The following is a 14,265-nucleotide window of genomic DNA, read 5'->3' on the forward strand; positions in this document are numbered from 1 at the left end:
AGCAATTTCTGAGCATGAAGCCAGGAGTAACCCCAGAGCACTGCCGGGTGTGACCCAAAAACCACACAAAAAAAAACCCACAAAAAAGAAAACCCTCTTTTTTAGAAATCAACTTCATCTGGGGTCCAAGATGTGGTTCTTGGGACCTCATGTCTGCCTCTTCAGCACTGGTTGGTGTGTCCCCTACTCCCAAGCATTGTAGTAAGTGTGAAAACCCTGAAAAATAAAGTGAACTTCCCCTGAAGTTTTTTTATTTAAACATCAACAATTGGTACCTTAAGTATTAGGCAGAGATGTGTTAAAGTTTATTTTCAGGAGCTGGAGCATTAGCACAGCTGTACGGCCTTTGCCTGGCATGCAGCCAACACAGGATAGACCCCAGTTCGAATTCAGGCATCCCATAAGGTCCGCTGAGCAAGTCAGGATCGTCTTCTGAGCACAGAATCAGGAATAACTCCTGAGCACTGCCAGGTGTGACCCAAAAACCAAAAAAAAAAAAAATATTTTCAGACTCTGGAGAACATATTTGGTACCTACCACCTCCTATCCCCCACCTTAGGTATATGGGATCAAAGCAAAGTTAGAGAATATAATTGTAACTATAAGAATATAAATACAGTCACTGAATAAACTTTTCTCTTTTCTCATTTTATCTCCCTCGACCACCAGATACCACAATTCTGTCATCCTACAAACTACCATTACATCTAACATGACTAGCAATTATTTAAGAACAAAAAATAGCTGATAAGTCTTTTAGGAGATAACTAGGATTATTCTCTAAGGGGTATTTTTAGGTTCAACCTGGTCTAGATTCACCAAAAATTTGAAAAATTACACTCCACAGTCAACATTCTACAGTTAGGCACTGCTTCACAGATGAATCCTGATAACTAAGAAACATATCGTGCTCTTTCTAGAACAGAAGCAGAATTTAATTTAAATGTGATGCCATAAACAGCATCAGTAGTTAATAGAATGAGTAAGTTAGGTGAAGTCTGAAAGGAAAAAGGAAAGAGGAAGAAAGGAAGGAAGAAAAGTAGAAAGGAAGGAAGGAACATAGGTCAAGGAAAATAGGAGTTAGATGTAAATGAGAGGGGAGAAGAAACTTTGTTCTCACAAAATCATGAGTTTAGCACAGAGAAGCTATAAAAAGCTACTGAGACTAGCCTGATCACAGATAATTTTTTTTTCCTATTTCAAGCCAGAGACCAATAGATGTGGGGAGGAGGACACTTCTGGATGCAAGAGGCAAGGCCCATTTTAGGAAGCCAGGTCTTCATTCTTGTTCTGCATGATTCCTTAGTGAAAGGAAGTTGAACATGGCTTTACCACCCATTTTTCTTTCTTTCTTTTTTGGTTTTTGGGCCACACCCGTTTGACGCTCAGGGGTTACTCCTGGCTATGTGCTCAGAAATCACTCCTGGCTTGGGGGGACCATATGGGACGCCGGGGGATCGAACCGCAGTCCGTCCTACGCTAGTGCTTGCAAGGCAGACACCTTACCTCTAGCACCACCTTCCCGGTCCCCACTCATTTTTCTTTTTAAAAATTAATTTTATTGGATCCTTTTCCAGTTCATAAGCATGATGATCGGGTTTTCATGTGTCTGTGTGATATGTGCTTCCCTTCAACCTTGTTACATGACCCTTCTGACATGAAGAAAAAAAAAGAAGAAAAAATTAGTTTTATTTTAGGCACTGTAATTTACAGTATTGACAACTGGCAGGGTTCCATGCAAAACCCAGTCCAATGGTACATCCTCCACTAAGAGTCAACTTTCCTCTATGTTAAACCAGTGATTTCCCCCCTCCCATTCTATCACACATTCCTCTCAAATGATATGCTTCTTTTCATGTTTTAAGGGTCAGAAATGTAGTGACTAGTGGGAAAGTTTCTAGAGGTGCCCTGAAAGTTAGTCCTGCCATCGTCTCTGAACAGTTCTAGTGCAAATAGTAGAGACATCTGCTTTTAAGAATAAACAAGAAGAGATTCACCCAGACTGTTTTCAAGAGTGTTGGAGTTCCCAGGGAGAGTCACACAAGTTACAAGGCATGGCAGGCAAACATTTTAGCATAAATGAGTGGCTAAATGACTTTAAGAGAAGAGAGACTGACTTGTCCAGCATTGACCTGGATGGTGGGGCTGAAGTTTATATAGATCCTGTGCTTGATGCACCACACTAACAAAGGAATAGAGAAAGAGAGCCCAGAAAGAGGATGAACCACTACTGCTCTGTCATCCTCTGTTGGGACAATGTAGGGAATGTTACTCCATGGATTTAGTTTCAGGCTATAGTTGACTCAACCCACACATGGAGTAGTTCCAAGTAGACCATTCCAGATACATTACTCACAAAATTGCAGAGGATACCTGGTTTTTATAGGTAGTTTTGGAGGTTGCAGTATTGTATGTGGGTCTAAATGTAGATCTTAGATTGCTGGTGTGAGATCTCCATCCCCCATGACTTGAAGCATTCCTAAGAACACCTATCGTTTCAGAAGTTTTCTGCATTGGCTGCATATCCTGGGCAGAAGAATAGCTTCCTTGCTCTTTGTCATCATTCAGTTCAGTGGATCTGATGAATTTCCAGAAGGAGGACTTTTTCAGCTAGTGCTGATAAAGAGCAAGCCCATGAAAGGCAGTTATTGTTTGACATAATTGTTCCTCATCTTCTCTTGGGCCAAGGTGGTGATTTTGATTAATGAAGATTTTTATTTCATTTTCATATTGGTCCAGCTGGTGTGAAATTTCTTTTGTGGACAATGAGGCTCTAAGAGACTGTGGGAGAGCTATTCCTGGAATGAACACACTGCTTTGTAAAGGTGACATTAAGATTGAAGAATTTGGGTTATAGCTTTGTTTTCTTAAGAGATTTTACTCTTCCAAGTTTGATGGGACTTGGGATCCCCAGAGACTTATTATAATGAGCCTTATTTAGCCTTTCCCAATTCTCTTGGCTGCCCCTACTTCAACTTTGCAAACAAGTTAGTCTTGTTTGTTAAGATGAAGAATAACAATTACTTTTGGTTTAAATTGGAGATCCAATAATGCTTCTGAAGATGGGTAACTCTGTCTAATAAGAAACAGTCCTAAGAGGAAACCCTACTGTTACAGGGATGCACAGATTTATCTCAAGAAAAATAGAATCTTAGCTCAGCTTCTCCTGGTCTCCCCCTCATTGGGCTGGGAGATAATAGATCAGGTTCTATGAGAAAGAAACAAAAAGAAAGTAAATAAAAAAGTTTGAATGACTTTTTTTTTAATTTTTTATTTTTTAAAAGCCAGTCAAATTGGGCCTGGAGAGATAGCACAGCGGCGTTTGCCTTGCAAGCAGCCGATCCAGGACCAAAGGTGGTTGGTTTGGAAAAAAAAAAAAAAAAAAAGCCAGTCAAATTGAGCAGTGGGGGGGTGGGGGTTATATACCAAGTTTTGTGAAACTAACGTTAATAAGTTCTGATAAACCACTGCCATCGGACCAGCCAAAAGTTTGAATGGCTTTTTCTCAACTTTTAGAGATATGTGACAAACAGAATGATGTATTAAACTATTAGCTGTATAACACATACTTGACATAATGAATGCTATAATTAACTCAATTAACATTATCTATCACCTTACAGAGATTATTTTGTTGTTATTTTTGTTGTTTTGTATGTGGTTTTAAATTTTATTCTTTTTTTTTTTTTTTTGGTTTTTGGGTCACACCCGGCGTTGCTCAGGGGTTACTCCTGGCAGGCACGGGGGACCATATGGGACACCGGGATTCGAACCAACCACCTTTGGTCCTGGATCGGCTGCTTGCAAGGCAAACGCCGCTGTGCTATCTCTCCAGGCCCTAAATTTTATTCTTAAAAATTTTTTTGAGGGGCCTTTCAATCGTTGCTTCAGAAGGCTCAGGGGTCATCTCCTGGTGATTTATACCAACTGGTCCAGTGATAAAATTCAAGGACCAGGGGACCGAAGAGATAGCAGGGTGTTTGCCTTGCATGCAGAAGGATGGTAGTTCGAATCCGGCATCCCATATGGTCCCCCGCGCCTGCCAGGAGCGATCTCTGAGCGTAGAGCCAGGAGTAACCCCTGAACGCTGCTAAGTGTGACCCAAAAGCTAAAAAAAAAAAAAAATCGAGGACCAAGGATACTCCCTGATGGTGCTTGGGGCCCCTACACCTGATGCTCCATGCAAGACTATGACCTTTGCTTTATTTATCCAGTCCCTCTTTGAACAGTTATTAAGTTATCTTTTATGGGCACCATGCTTAGATCCCCTAAAATTATTTATCTCTTATGGAGCAATTACTAAGAGTCTCCTGATTGACAAAGGATAGGCCATAAGTGCTGGGCATGTTCCCTTTGCCTTCCTGGGGTGCTGAAATGTTAGTATTAGGCTTCTTCCAATCCCCAGATATCGGCCTGCTTGTAAATGCTCCTTCTCACATCTGTTAGAGTGATTACTGGGGGTGCTCTTGAGCTAGTTTGGGGGGTCTTCAGGTGAGGCACTTTTAGGCAGCATGTGGCCAAGTTTTCAAATGGTAGGATAAACAGTGAAGGAGTTACTGGTGTACTTAGGATGGATTTGAGCTCTGGTTGCTGTGTTCTCAGCTTCTCCCAAAACTTCAGCCAGGAAGATAATTTCAGTAATTTGAGTGAGGTGGAAAGAAGCATGACTCTGGCTAGCATTCAGGAAGCTGGGTGATCGATCATTCATTCATTTTCTCTTCTGGGAGAAATTGTGGGCCCAGGCATCTCTCCAGGCACTGACCAGTGCTGTCCTGGGGCGGTGTGACTAATTTGCTTACTCTCTTCAATGCCTCCATGCTCAGTGTTTTTGGCTCTGATGCTGAGCTGAAATTTCTCCAGTGCACCATGGACTCCCAGAAAGGTATTCTTCTCTGTGAATGAATGTTTTAAGCAGTGCTTTTAGGGAGATGATGCTAGAAAAACATCTATTCTACCATTTTGCTGACATGACTCCTAACATATTTTTTCCTTTGCACAAAAACACTTTTATAAAACCACATAATCATGCTTAAGGCATAACTATGAAAAGGGGGGGGGGGAAATGAAACATTAAACATTCAGAGGATTAATGATTAAAATAACCACAAAAAATGACCTTGTCAACAAATTCTTTGTTATAAAATTTTTAGTTCAATTTGTAAGAAAATTTAAGTCATACTATTATTTCTTTATTGTGGAAAGTACTAACATAAAACTTACTATTTTCAACATTTTAAAGCATTAAATAAATATACCTTGTGCAAAGAAACCAGTCTCCTTTTTTTTTGGGGGGGGTCACACCCGGCAGCGTTCAGGGATTACTCCTGGCTCTATGCTAAGAAGTCGCTCCTGGCAGGCTCGGAGGACCATATGGGATGTTGAGATTCCAACCACCATTCTTCTGCATGCAAGGCAAATGCCCTACCTTCATGCTATCTCTCTGTCCCCTAGCTTATGCATTTCTTACATAACTACATTTGTATTCTGCATATCTTTGTTACATAGAAGATCTTGGTCTAGAAAGTATTGACATTTTTTTTTGTACAAAATGGCAGACTCTTGTGAACCACTTCAGCAAGAGTGAATAGAATATATATATATTAGTTTGGGGGTTAAACTTAGCAGAACTCAGAGCTCACTCCTGGCTCTGTGCTCATTAGGGATCACTCCTGGCAGTGCTTGGGGGAACTATCTGGAGTGCTGGGGATCAAACCTAGATTAAATTCATGCAAGGCATGAGGTAAGTGCCTTACCTGTTGTATTATATCTCTGGCATCCTGAATTTATATTTTAAAAAATTAATATCATATCATTTATGCAAAGTATGTACAATATAGAAGCTATCTATATGCTCTTACTCTGATATTTCATTCAAACCAATAACAAGTATTTTCATGGAGCTAGAGTGATAGCACAGTGGTAGGGCATTTACCTTTCACGCAGCTGATCCAGGATAGACCTCGGTTCTATCCCCGACATTCCATATGGTCCCCCAAACCAGGAGCAATTTCTGAGTGCATAGCCAGGAGTAACCCCTGAGCGCTACTGGGTGTGGTTTAAAAACAAAACAAAACAAAAAAAAAGTATTTTCATGTTATTAAATCCTCAGAAAATATATAATTTAAATACTGAATTTAAATTATTAAAAATGTTGAATTCAGTGTCAGGAGAGATAGCATGGAGGTGAGGCGTTTGCCTTGCATGCAGAATGTCGGTGGTTCAAATCCCGGCTTCCCATGTGGTCCCCCGAGCCTGCCAGGAGCGATTTTTGAGCATAGAGCCAGGAGTGACCCCTGAGTGCTGCCAGGTGTGACCCAAAAACTAAAAAACAAAAAAAACAAACAAAAAACAAACAAAAAAAAGTTGCATTTAAAAGGTTATGTAATCATTTCCTTTCACATTTATGGGTTTTTGAATTTGCCATTTAATTCTAATTTGTTATTAACATCAAGATTCTTTAGCTAAAAAAAAGATCCTTTAGCATCTGTGTGACATGTGTCTCCTTAAATTCTTGTTACATTGGCATGTTATCTGTTATGAAAAAATATAAAATCAGTAGTATTTGTTGAGACTTGCTTTATGAATGTATCTATGATCAATTTTTTTGTTAGTTTTTGGGGGCGTCACACCCAGTGGTGTTCAGGGGCTACTCCGGGCTCTGTGCTCAGAATTTGTTCCTGGAAGGCATGGGGGATCATATGGGATGCCAGGATTCGAACTACCATCCTGGATTGGCTGCATGGAAGGCAAATGCCCTACCACTATGCTATCGCTCTGGCTCCTCTATAATCAATTTTTGTAAACAATCCTTGTGCATTGAAAGGAGTGTGTGTTATCTAACTCTTCCTGATATGCAGGTCCAGATGGAGGAACATCTAATTTTTTTTAAATTTTTTAAAAATTTAAAAAAAATTTTATTTTTTATTTTTAAAAAATTAAAAAAATTTTTTTTATGATACTCAGATCAGTCAGGTACAAGACAAGAGAGGAACCAATTTATTTTCTCTTTGGCCACACATATATTATTCTGTATTGATATTTTTTATAAACTGACCTGGACTACTTATTCAGATGAAATAATTTGGTAGTGTTTTTGTATATACTTTGTATATACTTCTTTTTTTTTAAATTTTTTTAAAAAGAAAATGCATCACATAGTTGACATAACTGCTCATAATACATTTGTTTCAAGATAAGGGAAAGCAAAGTTATTGAGAAAATTAGAAAGAAAATAGAAAGGAAAACTAAAAAATGGAAGCGAAGCAAAAAGAAAGAAGAGAAAACTCAGTAGCAAGTATATTTGTGGAAATAATTGTATCTCCAATAAGGTCATTAATACTTTAATGACTTAATTAAATGACTTAATTTAATACATTAATATTGGGAAGGTTTAGTAAGCTCTATTTTTTTTAAAAAGATAAGAAATAAAAAATATACAATTAGAAAAGGCGTGTGTATGGCAGTTGTTGTTTACATAGACCCAGCAAAATTTGGAGAAATAGAAAGGAAACACTTTTGGATTAAAAACAGGGAGAGTTTACCCATGAGGTATCCTGGAATAAGACCAACTACAGGCTTCAGGCATGCTAAATTGTCTAACCCCAAAGTCTTTCTCTGTGGTCCCAGTAAAAACTCTTCACAATCATGGTTGTTGCAGTCAGGATTCTGTAGTTAGAGATTGTGGTTTTTGTACAGATCCTATGTTGAAGTCAAGGTGACACGAAGCATCTTCTGGTTTCATCTCACCATTAAATGGCAATGCAGAGAACCCTGCCCTGAAAGCTGATTGTTGCTGTTACCAAGTTGTCAGGGTGTCAAATGAACCCATTCTGGAGCAAGTCAATGCCAGCACAACATTAGGGCCTTCCGTGGTAGAAGTCTGATTCCTGGTGCTGGTGTAGAAAAGAGTGCTGATTCCATAAATGGGATCCAAGGTCAGGGGTGAATGGCCAATGTCCAATCTTCTGAAGCCTACGCCAAGTCACTGTGAGAAGTGTTCAGGGTGTAAGGCCCCACTGCAATATAAAATTTATGTGTTCCTATCTCTATTAGATAAGAACTTGTTTGCACATGTACGATTACCCCATTTTAATGTGCCTATGCAAAAAGGAACAAAGCCACATGGTACTCCTGGTGCATATGGGGGTAAAAGTATCAAGCTAAACAATCCCAATAACCTGGCTCTAACATGAACTTGGAACACTAGACAAACTTATCTGCTAGAATTTCTTACTAAATAGAACAAAAAATATGGAATGGGGAAAACTGCCACTACATAAGAAGATAGACAGTAAGAGTTATACCTAGTAAGGAAATACATTCAAATAAATATTTGAAGAAAATATACATGTCTCCTTTAAGTCTTTTGAAATAGTCTTGGGTGGGGGGAAGAATAAAATCTGGAGCATAACTTCAGCCTGTGATATAGTCTAGTGAGTCTGAAAAATGGCTCCCAGCAGTCACATATCAGGAAATGTCCTTGAGCTGGGGGCTTCTAAGAAACCGAATCTGATAGCAAGCAACAGTCCACAGTGAAAGAAGGTGGTGGGGGGAAGGGGCCGTTGAGAGCAAATCAGCAGCAGAGATGGTGGCAGCTTTTTCTCAGATTGAGGCAAGGTGGGCTGGGAATCTGTCTTTTCACTTTGGGAGCTGGTTGGCAGCTGGCTGGGGTGGTGGGGAATGTTCCACTTCCTGAGGAGTTAAGAACTGAGGGTTAAAAGGGTTAAGTGGGGGAAATAACAAATTGGGACTTTGAAAGTGAAAGGCTAGAAAAGAATTTGTAAGGTGTTAAATCAATGGGGGGGGGAAGTAGGGGTTATATGTAATGGGGAAGAACAATATACAGTGTAGACATCATGTATATTACATACGGGCATTAGACAGACATTGAGGTGGACAACACATACATTCATGCGCACACATAGACAGACACTGGGGATAGATCCATGGCCTACAGTTGAAAAGCTAACCCAGGTAAAATGGGTCAAAACACTTAAAAATATAAAGCTGGCAAGTCAGATGTAAAGGTCTTTCATTTTTTAGGCCAATCATCATTGGTGAGGACAAACTTTACTGAAGAAAGGATTCATGGGTTAGATTGAGTATAGAGCATTCTTAAAAACAACCATAATTTTCAAGTCTAGAAAACAAAGCAATATGGTAATAAAACTGTAAGAGGAGTCTACACCATAAAAACTTGTTGGGGCCGGGCGGTGGCGCTAAAGGTAAGGTGCCTGCCTTGCCTGCGCTAACCTTGGACGGACCGCGGTTCGATCCCCCGGTGTCCCATATGGTCCCCCAAACCAGGAGCAACTTCTGAGCACATAGCCAGGAGTAACCCCTGAGCGTTACTGGGTGTGGCCCAAAAACAAAAACAAAAAAAAACAACAACAACAAAAAAAAACTTGTCTAGAGGGTCTTGAGCATCCAGGTTCCTTTCCTAGAAGCAAACTAAAATCATGAGCATTATGGTATAGATCTCCAAAGCTGGGAGTAAGCCCAGTACACAGTAGGGTGTGACCTCCCCACCCCGCAGCTCTCTAAATAGAAATTAGTTTATATTCATATAAACCAATTTTCCTCTACTTGCTATTGTTATATTGTAATCAACTCTCTTCCATTTTTCATGTGTCATTTTGTTTTTCATGTATTATTTGTTTTAAACACTACCTGCCAAACTTATAATAATCATTGACTTTATTGCTAATATTTTATTTGATTAATCAAATTATTTATAGGTATGTATATGAGAGACTAAAATAGGAAAAAATACTGTCTTTTAGGTTTGAATTGACCTGAGTGATTAAATTTTTCTTTTTTTGGTTAACCTGAATGTTTTGTTTTGTTTGATGACATGAAAAATAAATCCAATTGGGATAAATCAGTTTGGGGTTTAATTCAGTTTGGGTATATGATAAATTTTTGACTAGCAACATATTAAATTTGCAGGGTTTTAATAGGGATATAACCACACCATAAATTAAGGAAGATTTGTTTTTGATTTATGCTATTTATTTTTGCCCCACAATTATCTTGGAATATACTGATCAAGGCCAAATAGCATAAATAAAATTGGATGGAAATGCAATGTGGTTATCTTTGGAACATATTCTTGTCACTTAAAAAATTCTGAAGTGGGGCCCGGAGAGATAGCACAGAGGTGTTTGACTTGCAAGCAGCCGATCCAGAACCTAAGGTGGTTGGTTCGAATCCCAGTGTCCCATATGGTCCCCCGTGCCTGCCAGGAGCTATTTCTGAGCAGACAGCCAGGAGTAACCCCTGAGCACCGCCGGGTGTGGCTCAAAAACAACAACAAAAATTTTGAAGTGGGGACTGGAGAGATAGCATGGAGGTAAGGCGTTTGCCTTTCATGCAGAAGGATAGTGGTTCGAATCCTGGCATCCTATATGGTCCCCTGTGCCTGCCAGGGGTGATTTCTGAGCATAAAGCCAGGAGTAACCCCTGAGTGCTGCCAGGTGTGACCCAAAGCCAAAACCAAACCAAACCAAACCAAACCAAAACAAAAATTCTGAAGTTGGAGCTGGAACGATAGCATAGTGAGGAGGGCAGTTGCCTTGCAAGTGTAAACCTGGGTTTGATCCCTGGCATTCCATAAGGTCACCCGAGCCTACAGAAGTGATTTCTGAGTGCAGAACCAGGAGTAATCCCTGAGAACGAAAGGGTGTGGCCCCAAAACCAAGAAAAGAAAAAAATCTGAAGTACATAGGACCTGAGAGATAGTACAGTGAGTAGGGTACTTACCTTGTGCATGGTTGACTCAGGTTTGGTCTCTGGCACCCTTGATCTTAGACTCTTCTAAGTCTTGACAAGAGTAAATCTTATTTTTTATGTTCAATTGGAAGATACATTTATTAATTTTTTATTAATATAATATATTTACTTAAGCACCATGATTACAAACATGATTGTAGTTGGGTTTTAGTCATAAAAAGAACACCCCTCTTCACCAGTGCAACATTCCCACATCAATGTCCTCCTTCTCTCCTTTCTCCCTCTCCCCTTACCCCACCTGTATTTAAGACAGGCATACTATTCCTTTCACTCATTAACATTGTCATGATAGTTGTTAGTGTAGTTATTTCTCTAACTGCACTCACCACTCTTTGTGGTGAGTGTAAGAGCTTAAAGTAAGAAGTGGCACACTTCTGAGCACAGTCAGCTGTGACCTTCCATCTCCCCCAAACCTCCAAATTCTGAAGATAAGGACATCCTTTTGTGGAAGTAAAATGCTCAAATCAGAAAATACTGTGTGACCCTCTTGCTTGTTTAGAGACAATGAAAATATCTTGGATTAGAACCTGCCATAGAATGGTTGCTTCTGACTTTGCTTCCCCACTGTACAATCCATGATAATGAGGAAGTCAAGGTAAACTTTCTTATTCAGTTTTGCAGGACTCTCTTTTATGATCAGAAAAGTCACAGGTTTTCAAATTGAATTCAGCAACTGTACACTTTCCTTTCCAAAGCAAAATGAAATGGGTGGTTCAGACAATGAGCCTTCTTCAGACAAACTCAGCTCATCCCTTGTTGTGAGTTGTGATATTGCATCCTTTGATTGACTCAGAAATCAAAGTCTCTGCTTCACCAGGAACTGGGAAAATGATATTCTTTTTATCTGCTTTTATCTATAAAAGTATGTTTTTGTATCACTAGGTTGGAGGACATCTTTGTAGCTGAACACTTTAATTTGAAGGTGATACCAAACAAATTTTGATTCAAATAAATATTCAATTATGCCAAATTTGAAAATGGGATGTTTAGACCTATTTTATTATGAAAAATGTGGGCTGAATTAAGAAAAAAGAACCCACCAAATGTGTATTTTTATAACATTTTTAGAACAAATATCTTTCATAGGATATTTAGAAAATCCTAGGAGAAATAAAACCTGCCTTATATTCTTATCACCTACATATAACATCAAAAATAATACAATAATAAGTTAAAAATGTATTTTGAAGAGACACAGAATAGTCTCACTCATCTATGGGTTTTAAGAAAAATAAAAGACATTATTGTAATAATGCCCAGAGTTGAGAGCCAGAAGGACCGCATGATATGAAGCTCCCACAGAGTGGTGAGTGCAGTTTGAGAAATGATTACACTAACAACTACCAAGACAATGCTAATAATGAGTGAGAGAAGTAGAATACCTGTCTAGAATACAGGCAGGGGGTGGGGGAGGAAGGAGATGAGGCATTGGTGGTGGGAATGTTGCACTGGTAAAGGGGGGTGTTCTTTTTATGACTGAAATCCAACTACAATCATGTTTGTAATCATGGTGTTTAAATAAAGATATTATTTAAACATGTATTTTGAGGGGCAGGACCAATGGCACAGTGGGTAGGACATTTGCCTTACATGTAGCAGACCTGGGTTCGATCCTCAGTAAATCATAATACTAGCATGCTAGAAGTAATTTCTGAGCACAGAGCCAGGAGTAACCCCTAAGTACACGAGGGTGTGGCCTAATCCCCCATAAACATATTTTGAACCTCATTAGTTATGTTCAGAAGTTTGTGATCTACACTTTTTAAAAATTAATTACTATTTTTGGTTTTGGGCCACATTTGGAGATGCTCGGGTAGTCACTCCTGGCTCTGTGTTCAGAACTTACTCCTGGTAGGCTCAGTGACCATATGTGATGCTCGGGACTAAACTTGGTTTGGCTGTGTGCAAGGCACACACTATTCTATACTATACTGTACTGTACTGTACTATACTATACTATGCTATGCTATGCTATATATATATATATATATAGTATACCCACTATACTATCTCTCTAGTTCTCTATGCTTTTACATTTATTTTTGTTTTTAGGCCACACCCAATAGTGCTCAGGGGCTACTCCTGGCTTTATATTCAGTAGTCACTCCTGGCAGTGGTTAAGGGACCATATGGAGTGCTGAGGATTGAACCTAGATTGGCTGCATGCAAGTCAAGCACCCTGTCCACAGTGAGACTTGCCTCAGCCTATTAGGTGATAGTGCCTCAGGATGTGGTGTTGCTTGGGCATAACAGTGCTCAAAGCTCACAAGGGCCTTACAGAGTTTAGGGTCATGTGAATGTTGGAAATCAAACACAGAGGTTCACATATGCAAGGCAAGCACTCTAGCAACTTCTAAAGCCTAATGATTTTAATTCTGGAGTAAATATCTTGTGTATACACATAAGTTCTTCCCTCCTTCCTCCCTCCCTCCCTCCCTCCCTCCCTCCTTCCCTCCCTCCTTCCCTCCCTCCCTCCTTCCTTCCTTCCTTCCTTCCTTCCTTCCTTCCTTCCTTCCTTCCTTCCTTCCTTCCTTCCTTCCTTCCTTCCTTCCTTCCTTCCTTCCTTCATTCCTTCCTTGGTTATACCTTATTTTATCCAAAACAAAGATCATTCCTGACTTCTTTGTATGTTTGTTTACAACTTGGATTTACCCCAAAACAGAGGTTAATTTACTTGTAAACCTGGTTGGGTTTACTGTTTCACCCAGGCAGTGGTCCCTGTACTCAATAAAAACGGCAGTTTTGGCAGGCATCTTGGGCTCCATACTAGGTATAAGATGGCCAGACTACAAGTGTTTCACCTTTAGCCTGATTTGGATTACTTCAAACCCTAATTCAGACTTGTTCACTTGGGATTAAAGATATGGCACATGAGATGATCTTACAGTTTACTCCTGACTCTTCACTCAGGTGGGCTCTGGGTACCATATGGGATGCTGAGGATTAAACCTCAGTTGGCTTCATGCAAGGTAAATTCCCTACCTGTTGTAGTATCACTCCAGCACCAATATAATTATTTTTTGATTGTGAAATCACACTCCTGGTGATGCTCAGAGGTTATTCCTGTCACTATGCTTTACTCCTGACAATGCTCAGGGAACCAGATAACTCAACCCTCTTAGTTATCTCCTTGGCCCTCTACAACTGACTTTAAAAAATGAATTATAGGGGACTTGAATACAGTAGATTTGGTCCCCAGCATCACAGATGGTTCCTTAAGCACATAGCCAGGAGTAAACCTTTGAGCACTGCTGGGTGTGGCCCAACACCTCCTATCCCAGTATTTTTCAAGGGATCATGAAGAAAGTTATAGTAATAGACCATATGACTAGCACATCTGAGATTTTAATTTGATCCCTGACACCACATGGCTATTCCAGCACACTGGGATGGTCTGGGGGCTTTCTAGTACAGGGAAGCACAGGTTGGGCCTCCATAACTGCATCTGTACATCTAGAGATATTCTTTTTTGGA

The 14,265-nt window shown here is 39.7% G+C and overlaps 1 pseudogene; it reads left to right on the forward strand.

Annotated features, from left to right (window-relative positions):
- Positions 1-1,565: 1,565 nt before the first annotated feature.
- Positions 1,566-1,658, forward strand: LOC126002791 (uncharacterized; annotated as a pseudogene).
- Positions 1,659-14,265: the final 12,607 nt, after the last annotated feature.

This window comes from Suncus etruscus, chromosome 2, assembly GCF_024139225.1.
Source record: "Suncus etruscus isolate mSunEtr1 chromosome 2, mSunEtr1.pri.cur, whole genome shotgun sequence".
In the NCBI taxonomy this organism is placed as follows: Eukaryota; Metazoa; Chordata; class Mammalia; order Eulipotyphla; family Soricidae; genus Suncus; species Suncus etruscus.